General features: G+C 41.1%; 1 long non-coding RNA gene and 1 other non-coding gene across 2 annotated transcripts in view; one reads left to right on the forward strand and one right to left on the reverse strand.

Annotated features, from left to right (window-relative positions):
• LOC147366049 (uncharacterized) overlaps positions 1-17,651 on the reverse strand; it is a 179,688-nt gene that overhangs the window by 32,290 nt on the left and 129,747 nt on the right. The gene's annotated exons all lie outside the window — the stretch shown is intronic.
• Positions 5,426-5,532, forward strand: LOC147366050 (U6 spliceosomal RNA). The gene has a single exon (XR_015133520.1). It is a non-coding gene; the product is annotated as a U6 spliceosomal RNA (small nuclear RNA).

Raw genomic sequence — 17,651 nt, forward strand, 5'->3', positions numbered from 1 at the left:
CTGGACATGGAACAACAGATTGGTTCCAAATCAGGAAAGGAGTACATCAAGGCTGCATATTTTCACCCTGCTTATTTAACTTATATGCAGAGTACATCATGAGAAATGCTAGACTGGATGAAGCACAAGCTGGAATCAAGATTGCTGGGAAAAAAATAAAAAACCTCAGATATGCAGATGACACCACCCTTATGGCAGAAAGAGAAGAGTCTCTTGATGAAAGTGAAAGAGGAGAGTGAAAAAGTTGGCTTAAAAGTCAATATTCAAAAACTAAGATTATGGCATCTGGTCCCATCAGTTCGTGGCAAATAGATAGGGAAATAGTGGGAAAAGTGAGAGACTTTATTTGGGGGGGCTCCAAAATCACTGCAGATGGTGACTGCAGCCATGAAATTAAAAGATGCTTGCTCCTTGGAAGAAATGTTATGACCAATCTAGACAGCATATTAAAAAGCAGAGACATTACTTCGCCAACAAAGGTCTGACTAGTCAAAGCTCTGGTTTTTCCAGTAGTCATGTATGGATGTGAGAGTTGGACTATAAAGAAAGCTGAGCACTGAAGAATTGATGCTTTTGAACTGTGATGTTGGAGAAGACTCTTGAGAGTCGTTTGGACAACAAGGAGATCCAACCAGTCCATCCTAAAGGAAAGCAGTCCTGAATATTCATTGGAAGGATTCATGCTGAAGCTGAAGCTCCAATACTTTGGCCACCTCATGCAAAGAACTGACTCACTGGAAAAGACCCTGATACTTGGAAAGATTGAAGGTGGGAAGAGAAGGGGATGACAGAGGATGAGATGGTTGGATGGCATCACCGACTCGATGGACACGAGTTTGAGTAAACTCCAGGAGTTGGTGATGGACAGGGAAGCCTGGCATGCTGCAATCCATGGGGTTGCAAAGAGTTGGATGTGACTGAGCAACTGAACTGAACTGATTATCATATGATTCTTATCTTTTAATTTGTTAATATGATATATTACATTGATTGATTTGTATATATTGAAGAATCCTTGCATTCCTGGAATAAACCCAGCTTGATCATGGTGTATGAGCTTTTTGATGTGTTGCTGAATTCTGTTCGCTAAAATTTTGTAGAGGATTTTTCCATCTGTGTTCATCAGTGGATACTGGCCTGTAGTTTTCTTCTTTTGTGTTGTCTTTGTCTGGTTTTGGTATCAGGGTGATGGTGGCCTCATAGAATGTGTTTTGAAGTGTTCCTTCTTCTGCAATTTTTTGAAAGAATTTCAGAAGGGTAGGCATTAGCTCTTCTCTAAATGCTTGATAGAATTCTCCTGTGAAGTCATCTGGTCCTGGGCTTTTATTTTGGGGGAGATTTTTTATCACAGCTTCATTTTAGGGCTTGTAGTTGGGTTATTCATAATTTCTATTTCTTCCTGGTTCAGTCTTGAGAGATTGAACTTTTCTAAGAATCTGTCCATTTCTTCCAGGTTATCCATTTTCTTGCCATATAGTTGTTCATAATAGTCTCTTATAATCCTTTGTTTTTCTGCTGTTTTTCTGTTGTCTGTGGTAACCTCTCCTTTTTCAATTCTAATTTTGTTGATTTGATTCTTCTTTCTTTTTTCTTTATGAGTCTGGCTAAAGGTTTGTCAATTTTTTTTATCTTCTGAAAGAACCAGCTTTTAGTTTTATTAATCTTTACTATTGTTTCTTTCATTTCTTTTTCATTTATTTCTGCTTGAATCTTTATGATCTCTTTCCTTCTACTAATTTTGGGGGTTTTTGTTCTTTTTCTAGTTGTTTAAGGTATAAAATTAGGTTATCTATTTGATGTTTTTCTTGTTTCTTGAGGTAGGATTGTACTGCTATAAACTTCCCTCTTAGAAATGCTTTTGCTGTATCCCATAGGTTTAGAGTTGTCATGTTTTCATTGTCATTTGTTTGTAGAAATATTTTGATTTCCCTTTTGACTTCTTCAGTAACCTGTTGGCTATTTGGAAACATGTTGTTTAATTTCTGTTTTATTTACTATGCCAAAGCCTTTGACTGTGTGGATCACAATAAACTGTGGAAAATTCTGAAAGAGATGGGAATACCAGACCACCTGATCTGCCTCTTGAGAAACCTATAGGCAGGTCAGGAAGCAACAGTTAGAACTGGACATGGAACAACAGACTGGTTCCAAATAGGAAAAGGAGTACGTCAAGGCCATATATTGTCACCCTGCTTATTTAACTTATATGCAGAGTACATCATGAGAAACGCTGGGGTGGAAGAAGCACAAGCTGGAATCAAGATTCCTGGGAGAAATATCAATACCCTCAGATATGCAGATGACACCACCCTTATGGAAGAAAGTGAAAAGGAACTGAAAAGCCTCTTGATGAAAGTAAAAGAGGAGAGTGAAAAAGTTGGCTTAAAGCTCAACATTCAGAAAACGAAGATCATGGCATCTGGTCCCATCACTTCATGGCAAATAGATGGAGAAACAGTGGAAACAGCATCAGACTTTATTTTGGGGGGCTCCAAAATCAGTGCAGATGGTGACTGCAGCCATGAAATTAAAAGACTCTTACTCCTTGGAAGGAAAGTTATGACCAACCTAAACAGAGACATTACTTTGCCAACAAAGGTCCGTCTAGTCAAGGCTATGGTTTTTCCAGTGGTCATGTATGGATGTAAGAGTTGGACTGTGAAGAAGGCTGAGCGCCGAAGAATTGATGCTTTTGAACTGTGATGTTGGAGAAGACTCTTGAGAGTCCCTTGGACTGCAAGGAGATCCAACCAGTCCATTCTGAAGGAGATCAGCCCTGGGATTTCTTTGGAAGGAATGATGCTTTGGCCACCTCATGAGAAGAGTTGACTCATTGGAAAAGACTCTGATGCTGGAAGGGATTGGGGGTAGGAGGAGAAGGGGACGACAGAGGATGAGATGGCCAGATGGCATCACTGAGTCGATGGAGGTGAGTCTCAGTGAACTCCAGGAGTTGGTGATGGACAGGGAGGCCTGGCGTGCTGCGATTCATGGGGTCGCAAAGAGTCGGACACGACTGAGTGACTGAACTGAACTGTTTAATCTCCATGTAATTGTGTTTCTTACAGTCTTTTTCTTGTAATTGATATCTAGTCTTATAGCATTGTAGTCAGAGAAGATGCTTGATATGATTTCAATTTTCCTAAATTTACTGAGCTTTGATTTGTGACGCAAGATGTGATCTATCCTGGAGAATGTTCCATGTGCACTTGAGAAGAAGGTGTATTCTTCTGCATTTGGATGGAATGTCCTGAAGATATCACTGAGATCCATCTTATCTAATGTATCATTTAAGACTTCTGTTTCCTTGTTAATTTTCTGTTTTGCTGATCTGTCCATTGGTGTGAGCGGGGTGTTAAAGTCTCCTATTATTATTGTGCTACTTTTAATTTATCCTTTTATGTCTGTTAGTGTTCGTCTTATGTATTGAGGTGCTCCTATGTTGGGTGAATAGATATTTACAATTGTTATGTCTTCCTCTTGGATTGATCCCTTGATCATTATGTAGTATCCTTTCTTAACTCTTGTAATCTTCTTTATTTTAAGATCTATTTTGTCTGGTATGAGGATTGCTACTCCAGCTTTTTTTTGCTTCCCATTTGCATGGAATATATTTTTCCATCCCCTCACTCTCAGTCTATATGTGTCTTTAGGTCTGAAGTTTCTTGTAGACAGCATATATATGGTTCTTGGTGTTGTATCCATTCAGCCAGTCTGTGTCTTTTGGTTGGAGCATTTAATCCACTTATATTTAAAGTAATTATTAATATATATGCTTCTATTGCCATTTTCTTAATTGTTTAAGGTTGATATTTTAGATATTTCTTCTCTTGTATTTCTTGACTATATAAGTCCCTTTAACATTTGTTGTAAAGCTGGCTTGGTGGCACTGAATTCTCTTAACTTTTGCTTGTCTGAAAAGGTTTTTACTTCTCCATCAGTTTTGAATGAGATCTTTGCCAGGCACAGTAATCTTGCTTGTAGATTTTTCCCTTTCAGTACTTTAAACATATCCTGCCATTCCCTTCTGGCCTGCAGTTTCTGCTGAAAGATCAGCTGTTAAGCATATGGGGTTTCCCTTGTATGTTACTTGTTGCTTCTCCCTTGATGCTTTTAATATTCTTTCTTTGTGTTTAATCTTTGTTAGTTTGGTTAGTATGTGTCTTGGCATGTTTCTCTTTGGGTTTATCTTATATGGGACTCTTTCTGCCTCTTGGACTTGACTGACTATTTCCTTTTCCATGTTGGGAAATTTTCAACTATAATCTTTTCAAAAATTTTCTCATACCTTTCTTTTTCTCTTCTTCTTCTGGGACTTTTGATATTGTCCAGAGGTCTCTGAAACTATCCTCAGTTCTTTTCATTCTTTTTACTTTATTCTGCTCTTCAGAAGTTATTTCCACCATTTTATCTTCCTGCTCACTGATTTGTTCTTCTGCTTCAGATATTCTGCTATTGATTGCTTCTAGAGCATTTTTAATTTCAATAATTGTGTTGTTTGTCTCTGTATGTTTATTCTTTAATTCTTCTAGGTCTTTGTTAATTGATTCTTACATTTTCTCCATTTTGTTTTCAAGGTTTTCTTTTATCACCTTTACCATCATTATTCTGAATTCTTTTTCAGGTAATTTGCCTATTTCCTCTTCGTTTATTTGGACTTCTGTGTTTCTAGTTTGTTTCTTCATTTGTGTAATATTTTTCTGCCTTTTCATTTTTTTTTTTAACTTATTGTGTTTGAAGTCTCCTTTTCCCAGGCTTCAAGGTTGAACTCTTTCTTCCTTTTGGTTTCTGCCCTCCTAAGGTTGGTCCAGTGGTTTGTGTAAGCTTCTTATAGGGTGAGATTTGTGCAGAGTTTTTGTTTGTTTGTTTGCTTTTCCTCTGATGGGCAAGGCTGAGTGAGGTGGTAATCCTGTTTGCTGATGACTGGGTTTGTATTTGTTTTGTTTGTTGTTTAGATGAGGCGCCCTGCACAGGGTGCTCCCCGTGGTTGGGTGACACCATGCTGGGTCTTATATTCAAGTGGTTTCCTTTGTGTGAATTCTCACTATTTGATTCTCCCTAGAGTTAGTTCCCTGGCAGTCTAGGGTCTTAGAGTCAGTGCTCCCACTCCAAAGACTCAGGGCTTGATCTCTGGTCAGGAACAAAGATTCCACAGGTGGTTTTTTATGGCATTAAGTGAGATTAAAACAAATACCTATAAATGAGAAATCAAAGATGAACCCAGACAAACGGCAGTTACAAAATCAGGCAAATAATAATTAAAATAATGAAATATACATATATACATATACGCCCATGAGCAAAGTGAAAACACTCCAACAAAAATAAGGTACAGTAGACTGACCCGGTGAACAAAGGAAATCAAAAATTATATTTACCAGTTAAGAACAAAACTAACTAAAGGCCAAACTGGAAAGCAAAACTAGTGCTCGCTTCGGCAGCACATATACTAAAATTGGAATGATACAGAGAAGATTAGCATGGCCCCTGCACAAGGATGACACACAAATTCGTGAAGCGTTACACACAATGGAGTATTACTCAGCCATTCAAAAGAATACATTTGAATCAGTTCTAATGAGGTGGATGAAACTGGAGCCTATTATACAGAGTGAAGTAAGCCAGAAAGAAAAACACCAATGCAGTATACTAACGCATATATATGGAATTTAGAAAGATGGTAACAATAACCCTGTATGCGAGACAGCAAAGGAGACACAGATGTATAGAACAGTCTTTTGGACTCTGTGAGGGAGGGAGAGGGTGGGATGATTTGGGAGAATGGCATTGAAACATGTATAATATCATATAAGAAATGAATCGCCAGTCCAGGTTTGATGCAGGATACAGGATGCTTGGGGCTGGTGTACTGGGATGACCCAGAGGGATGGTATGGGGAGGGAGGTGGGAGAGGGGGTTCAGGATTGGGAACACGTGTACACCTGTGGCAGATTCATGTTGATGTATGGCAAAACCAATACAATGTTGTAAAGAGGTTGGCCTCTAGTTGAAATAAATTTAAATAAATAAACATTATAATCACTTTGGCAAAAGAAAAAAAAAAGGAAAGCAAAACTAAAGCAAGGTGCTAAGTGGGGAATAAAGCAATGAAAACAAAGCTAACAAATACGTTGAGAGGAAAGGAAGGAAAGAATAGATATGCAAAGTTAAGTAGAAGTAGATGAAGAAGATTTATATACATTAAAGATTAACTGCAAGGGGAAAAGAACAGTAGGAAAGCCAAAGGAATAAATGGAGAAAAATAATAATAGGTTTCAAAAATTTTAAAAAGGGAAAAGAAAAACTTGACAGAACTGCAAAAGCCCAACCTAGAGGCAGAGGTTTATAACAACAATAAAAAGTGTGACTGAGGGGAAAAAGCTCAAAAGCTTAATTAGATTTCATAGTGCCAATAAAATCAACAACTACAACACGGAGGGGAAAAAAAGAAAAAAAAAAATCCAAAGGAATCTACAGAACAAGTCAAAACATAAGAATAATAAATATTTTCCTTGAGTCACTGCTGCCAGAGTCCTTTCCCTCTTTGAGTCACAGTCCACCTCACCTCCCTAGGATTCCCTCCAACATTGTGCTGATCTCTGGATATGCTGTGGGAGCAGCTCAGATTTTGATCTGGTCCTACTCTTGTTTGTTCTTGCCTCCAATGTCCACAGCTATCAGAACTAGTGTATTTTCTTTTGTGGGAGCTTTCAATGACCTTTTATATATTCCATAGACACAGGGTCTGCCTAGTTGATCATGTGGATTTAATCTGCAGTTTATACAACTGGTGGGAAGGTTTTGGGTCTTCTTCCTTAGCCACACTGCCCCTGGCTTTCAATTATGGTTTTATTTCCACTTCTGCAAATGGGTCATCCACTGGGGTTTGCTCCTGAGGCTGCCCTGGAGGACTTGGGTTTGCCCCTGTGAGGGCCAGGTGTGGAGGTGGTGCAGCTGCTTGGGTTGCAGGGGTTCTGGCAGCACCAGGGACTCAGGGGAATTGGTGGCTAGGGCAGTGGAAATATAGTGCTCTAGAAGGGTATGGCAACCAGGATTGGCCAATACACTCCAGTATTCTTGCCTGGAGAACCCCTTTCCCTGACAGAGAAGCCTGGCAGGCCACAGTCTACAGGTTTGCAAAGAGTTGGACACAACCGAAGCGACCCTCCACGCATAGACACAAGACTTTTTTGGCCTATGGCAGCTCTGTCCCAGTGAGAGTTGAGTGTGAAGGTGGTGCAGCTGCTTGGCTTGTGAGGACCCTGGTGGCACCAAGTGTACAGGGACATGGACTGTCTCTGCCGCAGGAGTTATGGCCCTATCAGAGTCTTTTTTTGAGCCTCTTATAGCTGGTGATCAGATTGCCTCTTTGGCAAGTCTTTCTCCATAGTTCTGCCCATTCAGGCACTCACAGGCTCCCTTGCCTAGGGTCCTCTGTTGTTCGGTACATGAGGCACATAGGGGGTCCTATGGCTGGAGTCCTACTCTGTAGTTTAGCACATCAGTCACTTAGAGGAGCACCCTGAGTGGGGTCCTACTCTGTAGTTCAGTGCATCAGGTGTTTGATGGGCCAGCCTCTCTATTGTTCTGCTGCTGATGCAGGCATGTGGAGAGAGAGAGGCTTTGGCCATAGCTCCACTCTTGCCTGGAAAATGCCATGGACGGAGGAAGCTGGTAGGCTGCTGTCCATGGGGTCTCGAAGAGTCGGACACGATTTAGTGTCTTCACTTTCACTTTTCACTTTTCACTTTCGTGCATTGGAGAAGGAAATGACAACCCACTCCAGTGTTCTTGCCTGGAGAATCCCAGGGACAGGGGAGCCTGGTGGGCTGCCGTCCATGGGATCGCACATAGTCGGACATGACTGAAGCAACTTAGCAGTAGTAGCAGCCACCTCCTAGGCATGACTCAGCAGTATCTCCTTGCTTCCATGGCTGCCCAGCTTTCCCACCACAATCTCCTCCACACATCCCCTCGATCCATCTCTCTGCAGTCAACAGCAGCCCTCGCCCTGGGATTGCTCCACAATCCCTAAACTCCAGCTCCCAGCTGCTGCACCTTCCAGGGGACCTACATCCCTGTCTGGGGTATGTATGGCTGCGGCAAGGACTGTCTGAGTCTCATTCCATTTAGGCTGCCACAGGTCAGCTGTTTCACTTTCAGCCTTAAATGTTTCTCCTCTGACTCAGACAATTGCCCCATTGTGGGGATCAGATCCTTGCTTCAGTTCCCTCACCAGCAGAGAGCGGGTCCAGTCCTACTAACACTCCTGTTTTTCCCCCTAGTTCCTTCATCCTACTGAGTTTTGCATGGTTCTATATATTACTCTTGCCTGGAAAATCCCACGGATGGAGGAACCTGGCAGGCTGCAGTCCATGGGGTCGCTCGGAATCGGACACGACTGAGCGACTTCACTTTCTCTTTTCACTTTCATGCATTGGAGAAGGAAATGGCAACCCACTCCAGTGTTCTTGCCTGGAGAATCCCAGGGACAGAGGAGCCTGGTGGGCTGCTGTCTCTAGGGTCACACAGAGTCAGACACGATTGAAGTGACTTAGCATAGCATAGCATATATACTTTTCCACTGGTCAGGTACTCCTGTCCACTCTCAGCTGGCGTTCTGCATGCACTTCTGTGTCTGAAGGTGTATTCCTGATGTATCCATGGAGAGAGATGTACTCCACATCCACCACCTTCTCCTCCATCTTGTTCTCTCCTGAGGTGCCTGATATTTTGTAAAATAGTGTGAGCCTTCTAGTTTCCAGTCTGACATGTAAAGAGCTTGGAAATTAGAAAATCCATCCTTCCATCTGAAAAAAAACTGAACAAAGTGAAAATCAACAACTCCACTTGATCCACCAGAGAACTGAGATGATAGGGCAAATGACTGCCCTGAAAACTGGAGAAACAGAAAAACACAGAGAATCACAGCTTACTGGAGCAGAAGCTGCTGCTACTAGAGCCTGGAAGTACTACTTACAGGACAACTCACTAATTTCTGGTTACTCACTTTGGATTGACTTAAGAGAAGAAAACTCCAGGGTACCCAGTTTCAAGGGAAATCTCACATTTGGTGAGTTTTACCTCCAGGAGCCCTCCCACATTCTCAGGGTAAAAATCAGAGAAAAACTCCACTTGCACTTGTGGCAGGGGAAGGAAAAAATTAACCATTTTGAAATAAACTCAGAGCATTTCTTTTTCCTTAGCAACAGCTTGTCCCCAAAGAAAACTAACATATGTCAATTGCTCTCCTAAATGAAAAACTTGAATTTAAAATTAAAAACACAACATCATTTATACTCAGTTCAGTCACTGAGTTGTGTCCGACTCTTTGCGACCCCATGGCCTGCAGCATGCAGGCTTCCCTGACTATCACCAACTCCTGGTGCCTGCTCAAACTCATGTCCATCAAGTCAGTGAGGCCATCAAACCATTTCATCCTCTGCCATCCCCTTCTTCTGTCTTCAATCTTTCGCAGCAGCAGGGTCTTTTTCAATGAGTCAGTTCTTCACTTGAGGTGACCAAAGTATTGGAGCTTCAGCTTCAGCATCAGTCCTTCCAATGAATATTCGGGACTGATTTTCTTTGGGATTGACTGGTTGGATCTCCTTGCAGTACAAGTGTCTCTCAAGAGTATTCTCCAACACCACAGTTCAAAAGCATCAGTTCTTGAGCACTAAGCCTTCTTTCTGGTCCAACTCTCACATCCATACATAACTACTGGGAAAACCAGAGCTTTGACTAGATGGACTTTTGTTGGTAACGTCTCTGCTTTTTAATATGCTGTCTAGGTTGGTCATAACTTTCCTTCCAAGGAGCAAGTGTCTTTTAATTTCATGGCTGCAGTCACCATCTGCAGTGATTTTGGAGCCCCCAAAAATAAAGTCTCTCACTGTTTCCATTGTTTCCACTCTATTTGCCATGAAGTGATGGGACTGGATGCCATGTTCTAAGTTTTTTGAATGCTGAATTTTAAGCCAGGTTTTTCCACTCTCCTCTTTCACTTTCATCAAGAGGCTCTTTAGCTCCTCTTTGCTTTCTGCCAAAAGGATGATGTCATCTGCACATCAGGTTATTGATTTTTCTCCCAGCAATCTTGATTCCAGCTTGTGTTTCATCCAGCCCAGCATTTCGCATGAGGTACTCTGCATATAAGTTAAAAAAGTAGGGTGATAATATGCAGCCTTCACATACTCCTTTTCCTATTTGGAAACAGTCTGTTGTCCCATGTCCAGTTCTAACTGTTGCTTCTTGACCTGCATACAGATTTCTTCAGAAGATGAGATGGTCTGGTATTCCCATCTCTTTATGCACACAAAGGCTTCACCATAGTCAATGAAGCAGAAGTAGATATTTTTCAGGAATTCTCTTGCTTTTTCTATGATCCAACAGATGTTGGCAATTTGTTCTCTGGTTCCTCTGCCTTTTCTAAATCCAGCTTGAATATCTGGAAGTTCTTGGTTCACATACTGTTGAAGCCTAGCTTGGAGAATTTTGAGCATTCTTTGCTAGCATGTGAGATGAGTGCAATTGTGCAGTAGTTTGAACATTCTTTGCCACTGCCTTTCCTTGGGATTAGAATGAAAACTGACCTAGCACTCAGAAAAAGAAATATATTGAGGCTTCCCAGGTGGCACTAATGGTAAAGAATCCACCTGTCAATGCAGGAGACACAGAAAACTCGGGACTGACAATACCTTACTTTAGAGGCTTACAATAGAACTGCAGTAATTAAGACAGTATGGTATTAATGGGGCTGCTGCTAAGTCGCTTGCTAAGTCGCTTCAGTCGTGTCCGACTCTGTGCGACCCCACAGACGGCAGACCACCAGGCTCCCCCATCCCTGGGATTCTCCAGGCAAGAACACTGGAGTGGGTTGCAATTTCCTTCTCCAATGCATGAAAGTGAAAAGTGAAAGTGAAGTCGCTCAGTCGTGTCCGACTCTTCACAACCCCATGGACTGCAGCCTACCAGGCTCCTCCGCCCATGGGATTTTCCAGGCAAGAGTACTGGAGTGGGTTGCCATTGCCTTCTCCAATTAATGGGAAAAAAGACAAATCAATCAATGAAACATAGTAAGGAGCACAGAAATAGATCCACATAAATATAGACAACTGACCTTTGACAAAGAAGCAAGAGCAATTCAATGAGCAAATGATAGTTGTATTAGTTTTCTAGGAGTCATTACAAAATATCACAAACTGGATAGCTTACACAACAGAAATTTATTTTTCACAGTTCTGGAGTCTAGAAGTCCAAGATCATGGTATCAGCAGGTTTGGTTTCTTTTGAGGCCTCTCTCCTTGGCTTTCAGATGGCCCCTTTCTCACTTTGTCTTCATATGGTCACCTCTTAGTCTGTATATGTGTCTGGTGTCTATAGTCCCTTTTTATAGGGATAGCAGCTGTACTGGACAAGAGCCCACCCTAACAACCCATTTTAACTTAGTTACTTCTTTAAAAGCCCAATCTCTATATATGGTCACATTCTAAAGCACTGAGTTAGGGTTTCAACATATGAATTGGTGGGAAGGGATGAAATTCAGCCCGTAACAATGTGGTTTGATTTTTGGTTTTGTTTTTATATATTTGTTTTATAAATAACATTGTGACAACTGAATCTCTACATCCAAAAAGAAAAAAGAAAAAGATTAATCTAGAAGACCCTACATCTTTCACAAAAAACTAATTCAAAATGGATCATAGACCTATATATATAAAACACAAGACTATAGAACTTCTTAAAGACAACATCAGAGAAAATACAGGTGACCACGGACTTGGTAATGAGTTTCCTGATACAACACCAAAAGCAGAACCCATGGAAGAAATATGAGAAGCTGGACTTAATTAAAATTTAAAACTTCCGTGAAAGACACTGTTTAAAAGAATGAGAAGACAAGCCATGGACTGAGAGAAAATCTTTGTAAAACATATCTGATAAAGTACTTATTTCTGAATGTATCAAGAACTCTTAAAACTTAACAATAAGAAAATATAGGGGCTTCCCTGATGGCTCAGTGGTAAAGAATCTGCCTGCCAGTGCAAGAGATATGGGTTTGATCCCTGGTCCAGGAAGATCCCACGTGTGGCAGAACAACTAAGGCCACGTGCCACAACCATTGAGCCTGTGCTCTAGAGCCCAGGAGCCACAACTACTGAGCCCAGCACGCTCTAGAGCCAGTGCTCTGCAACAAGAGAAGCCACCACCATGAGAAATCCACACACTGCAACTGGAGAACAGCCCCCACTATCCACAACTAAAGAAAAGCCCAAGCAGCAATGAAGACCCAGCACAGCCATAAATAAATAAATTAAATTACCCCCAAAATCTTGAAAAAATAATACATCCTAATCTAAAAGAAGACAGGGACTTCCCTGGTGGTCCAGTGGTTAAGATCCACCTTTCAATGCAGGAGATGCAGGTTTGATCCTTGGTTGATTCCCGTGCCACACAGTGCAGCCAAAATAAATTAATTAATAAAATAATAAAAAGATATGTGCTGTCAAGACACAAAAAACTGTGGAGGAAACTTAAATGCATATTGCTAAATAAAGAAACAAGTCTGAAAAGGTAACATATTATATGATTTTAACTACATGGTGTTCTGGAAAAGGCAAAACTATAAACACAATAAAAAGATCAGTTGGTTGTCGGGGACTTGAGGGGAGAGATGAAAAGATGAAGTACAGGAGATTTTTAGGACAATGAAGCTATTCTGTATGATACTACAATGGTGGACATGATCTTATACATTTGTCAAAAACTTTACAACTATACCACACTGCTATGAACTCAACTGTGTCCCCCCAACCCAGCCTCCAATGTGACTGTTTTTGAAGATAGGGCCTATAAGTAGGTAATTAAGGTTAAATGAGGTCTTAAGAGTGGGGCCCTGGTATTATAGGATTAGTGTCCTTATAAGAAGAAATGCAAGAATCTCTCTCTCCTCAAGCACCAAGGAAAGGCCATGTGGGCACACAGACAGAAGCCAACCATCTATAAGCTAAGAAAAGCTCTCACCAGAAATGGAACCCTACTGGACATTAATCTTGGACTTCCAAGTCCCTAGAACTGTGCACAAATAAACTGGTTGGTATTTTAGCCAACCAGCGTATGGGATTTTGTTACGGAAGGCTGAGCAGACTAATACAAACACAGAATGAACCCCAATGTAAACTATGAATTTTAGTGGTATATGGTAGTATATAAATATTGGTTTGTTAATCGTGATAAACTTACCCACACTAACAGAGTTGTTAATAATAGTGAAGACTCAATTGGATAGGAGAAGTGGATACATGGGAACTCTACTTTCTGCTCTATTTTTCTGTAAACCCAACAGCTGCTTTAAAAAAAAAAAAAGTCTCAATTCAAGAAAAACACTTTGGTGGCTTTTACTTTATAGAACATATTTCATAAAGATTAAGATCTGACCGTGCACTATAGCTATAGATATATCACCAGAGATTGATAGTTGTGTATGTTCATAAAGTTTTCATCTTTTTGGGAATTCCCTGGTGGTCCAGCAGTTAGGATTCAGCACTTTCACTCCTGGGGCCCTGGTTCAATCTCTGGTCAGAAAACTAAGATTCTCTCAAGTCACACACTGTAGCCAAAAAAGTTTCCATCTTTTTGATCTTCAGTGAAAATGCTGATAAGAAGGAAAGTGCTAAAATAGTTTTTAAATACTAGTCAGAGGACTTGCCTGGTGGTCCACTGCTCCCAATTCAGGGGGCACAGATTCAGTCCCTGGTCAGGGAACTAGATCCCATGTGCTGCAACTAAGACCCAGAGCAGCCAAATAAATAAATTTTTTAATTTTTAAATTGAAAAAATAAATAAAAATTAAAATGTTAGTCAAGATTCAATCTGAGAAGCAGAAATCCACAGCCCCTTCACCTTCTACCTCATAACAAAGAATTATCTAGTCCAAACCCTAGATTTTCCAACCTGCAAAATTAACATTTGGGACCAGATAATTCTGTGTGTGTGTGTTAGGTGGAGAGGAGGGGGTCCCGGGGTGCTGCCACGCACATAGTGGGATATTTAGCCATATACTTGAACTCTGCCAACTAGCACCACTCTGTACCCCTCTTACCTCCTCCTTTCTATCATAATAATCAGAAACATCTCCAAAGATCACCGAATTCCCATGGGGATCAAAATTGCCCTCAGTTGAGGATATCTTGAATGAAGGGATTTGATACTGCAATTGTAGAAGCTGTGGCATGTAAGGTCAGGATCTCAAACCCTGCTGAAGGCGCTTGAAGTCCCCAGGGTAGTCAGGAAGGAAAGATGGACATAGAGTGGGGAAGAACAGGAACAAACAAGAACTCACTGGCATGAGTTGGATTTCCACACAGATGGACTGACACCCATGTTTTTTCTTGCTGCCTCTGGTGTCGATGACAGAGGTATCCTCCAGAAACTGGGGCTCTTGGTTTCAGAATTAAACACGCAACTGGCTCAAGAATAGAGAAACTGAAAGAAGATCTAGGGAAAGGTGGAGCAGTTGAAGTTTCAACAGTGTGAACTGGCGAATATGCAGCATATATGTGAGTTACAAAATGACTAGGACTTCATTTCCACCCTACCAGTCTTCCACAAGAGTCTCTTCTGTGGCTTACCCTAACCGGAAATACGTAGGAAATAGCATTGTACAAAACGGTTCAGGCTCATCACTGCATTACAAAACCCTCAGAGGTTCTCTCTTTAATGTTGTAAGATGAAAGTGTTCAAAACGAGTTGAATAAGCTCATCATAGATTTTATTTCTTATTTTCAAATGAGCCTCAAAATATATATATACAGAAACACCCTGGTGAATCTGCAGGAGACTTCAACTAATTATACATTTTCCCCAAAATATTTATTCCATTCAGTTTATAATCATATTCTGCCTCAGATGTTACTTGCACTGTGACCATATAAATCGGACTTTTTAAATCAATTGGAAACTTGATGTAACATCTGTGGAATATTTATAATTTATAGCTGCAAAAGACAGATGCTAATGATAAGAACTAATAACAAAATATTATCTAAATGAAACTCTAATCTGCTCCCAGCCTCCCCTTTCTCTGCTAAGTATCTAATTTTATCTCTTCAAGACAGGGTAATCTTAAATGGCCTGTATTTACATAATGCATTGCTATGGATTTTTTCATTCCCAACTAATCAGTTTAGAATCCATCTGCCGGAGTCTGAAGGTGTTCTTGCTGGGGCTGGTTACAGACTCCTCCTTGTAAATGACCATGTTGATTAAGAAAGATGAAGTATGTCCTCTCTTTGATATAGAAAACCTAGATAATTTAGAACGGTTTCTCACAATAGCCTATTTATAACATTAAAAGATAAGATGTGTGTGTGCTAAGTCGCTTCAGTGACCCTATCAACTGTAGCCCATCAGGCTCTTCTGTCCATGGGATTCTCCTACAAATAACAGCACAATCTCTCCTGTTGCACCTTTGATAGGTTTCTAGGATAATGGTGGGCGAGGTGCTTAACTGGGAAACATCCTAGAAGATGCTATCGTATTATTGTATTGGTTCAATAAAGACTTTGTGAAGACATCCCTTTCTGCAACAGGATTGGACTGGGCGCTGCCCTTCTCTGACTGGCTGGACATCCATGGAGTAAACCATACCTCCTCTAAGATCCTGTGAACCAAACATCCTTGCTGCTGTGCTACCCCCAGAGCCTTAAAGGGTCTTGCCCCTCAGAGGATGCGTGTTCTGAGATCAGCAACATCTTTTAGAGTAATACAGATATTTCTCTCTACTAAGGAGATCATATTGTTTATCTATCTCCCAGTGAGATTATAAACTTCCACATAAAAGTATAAAAAGAATTCCAAATCCATGTCTCTTTAACTGCAGGAAGTCATTTCTTCTCAGAAACTTTCAGAAAGAATCAGAGATATTTTCACTAACCAGTGGGGCAGCTACTACAAATAACCAGACCAAACCCCCACAGCTTGAAGCCTCAAAAGTCTCTCGTAAGCATCAGTTTGAGATGGAACTCTTCTCCCAACATGTGCTCCAAACTGGGTAATCAGTCTACTGTGAGGATCCTGAGAGATGGCACTGATGCTTGTGCAACATATAGAGACTATTCTTTCTGTATTACACTCAAAGAATGTGTCCCACAATAAACTTGCTTGAGTCCTAAAGTTAGCAATCTGTTACAATTAGTAACACAGACACTCTCTCCTAGGATGACAATTAGTAACACAGATGCTTTCTCCTGAGATACACAAACCAAAGTTTGATCTCTAGACTGTTGTTAGAACCTCTTCAAGGTGGACTGCCCTTCCTGAGCATGACCTAACCTAGATATCCTCCTGTCTTTCAAAGAATATTCTCTTAGTGTCCTGCTCATGCTCTCAGTAGCCTAAGACTCCCATTGAGGTCCTCGCCCTCTTTTGGCCCACAATGTATATCTGAACCTTTATTGAATGGTGGGGTTTCCATCTTTTCCCCCAGAAAGAATTCAGCTTATGTAAATAGTTCAGGGAAAAAGAGGTATGTCTCCTAATTCCACCCAAGAAGAGTCTGTTTGAAACCAAGATAACACACCTGCAGGGCCATGTCTAGAGATGTGCCTAGAGGTAGTTGTATGCTTAAGAAGTCTTTAAGCAGCCTATTTACTGATAGGTAGGGCTGTCTCCCCACCCAGTTAGTTGTTTGGCCTGAGGTTTCCCAGCATTGGAGCTTATAGGTCTTGGTGTTAATGAGCTAGAAGAAGGATCTCACAATGGCACCCACCAATATCAGTATCCATGCAATAAAAGGACCTCCTAAGTATGACTGACTCCAGTGTCTATGTCCCTAGGGTGAGCCACAGCTCACTATCATCTCTATTTTTCTTTGGGACTCCCAAAATTAAGCCCCATTGGGCTTCAAAGACACATGTCCTGGGGGGTTGTCTTCCCAATGCAGGACCCCCAAGCTGGGAGCCTGATGTGGGGCTCAGACCTCTCACTCCAGTGGGAGAACCTCTGCAATATCATTATTGTCCAGTGCGTGGATTCCCCACCCAGGAATATGGAACTTAATTATGTTACAAGTCTGCCCCTCCCACCCATCATGCTGTGATATTTCCTTTAAGTCTTCAGTAGTAGAAGATCTATTCTGGTAGGTTCCAGTCTTTTTCATCAATGGCTGTTTTGCAAATTGTTGTGATTTTTGTGTGCTCATGATAGGAGGTGAGCTCAAGTTCTTTCTACTCTTAGGTCTTTGGCCATCTCAGCAAAACTCCCTCAATACATTCTTTAAAATACAGTAAACCATTGTCCAAAACACAAGAACACAACAAAGAGTAGATGCTCAGTGATGTTGGTTCCTTGTGTGATAGATGACTGGAAACCTCAATAATTTAATAATCAATAAAATGATAATTGGGGCTTCCCTGGTGGCTTGGAAAGTAAAGAATTCACCCGCAATGTGGGAGACCTGGGTTCAATCCCTGGGTTGGGAAGATCCCTTGGAGGAGGGCATGGCAACCTGCTCCAGTATTCTTGCCTGGAGAATCCCCATGGACAGAGGAGCCTGGAGGGCTACAGTCCATGGGGTCACAAAGAGTCGAACACAACAGAGCGACTGATTACAGCACAGCACAAAATGATAACTATATTTCAAAATAACGAAG

This window comes from Bos grunniens, chromosome 9, assembly GCF_055505025.1.
Source record: "Bos grunniens cultivar Pamir isolate PY7600 chromosome 9, Bosgru_T2T1.0, whole genome shotgun sequence".
In the NCBI taxonomy this organism is placed as follows: Eukaryota; Metazoa; Chordata; class Mammalia; order Artiodactyla; family Bovidae; genus Bos; species Bos grunniens.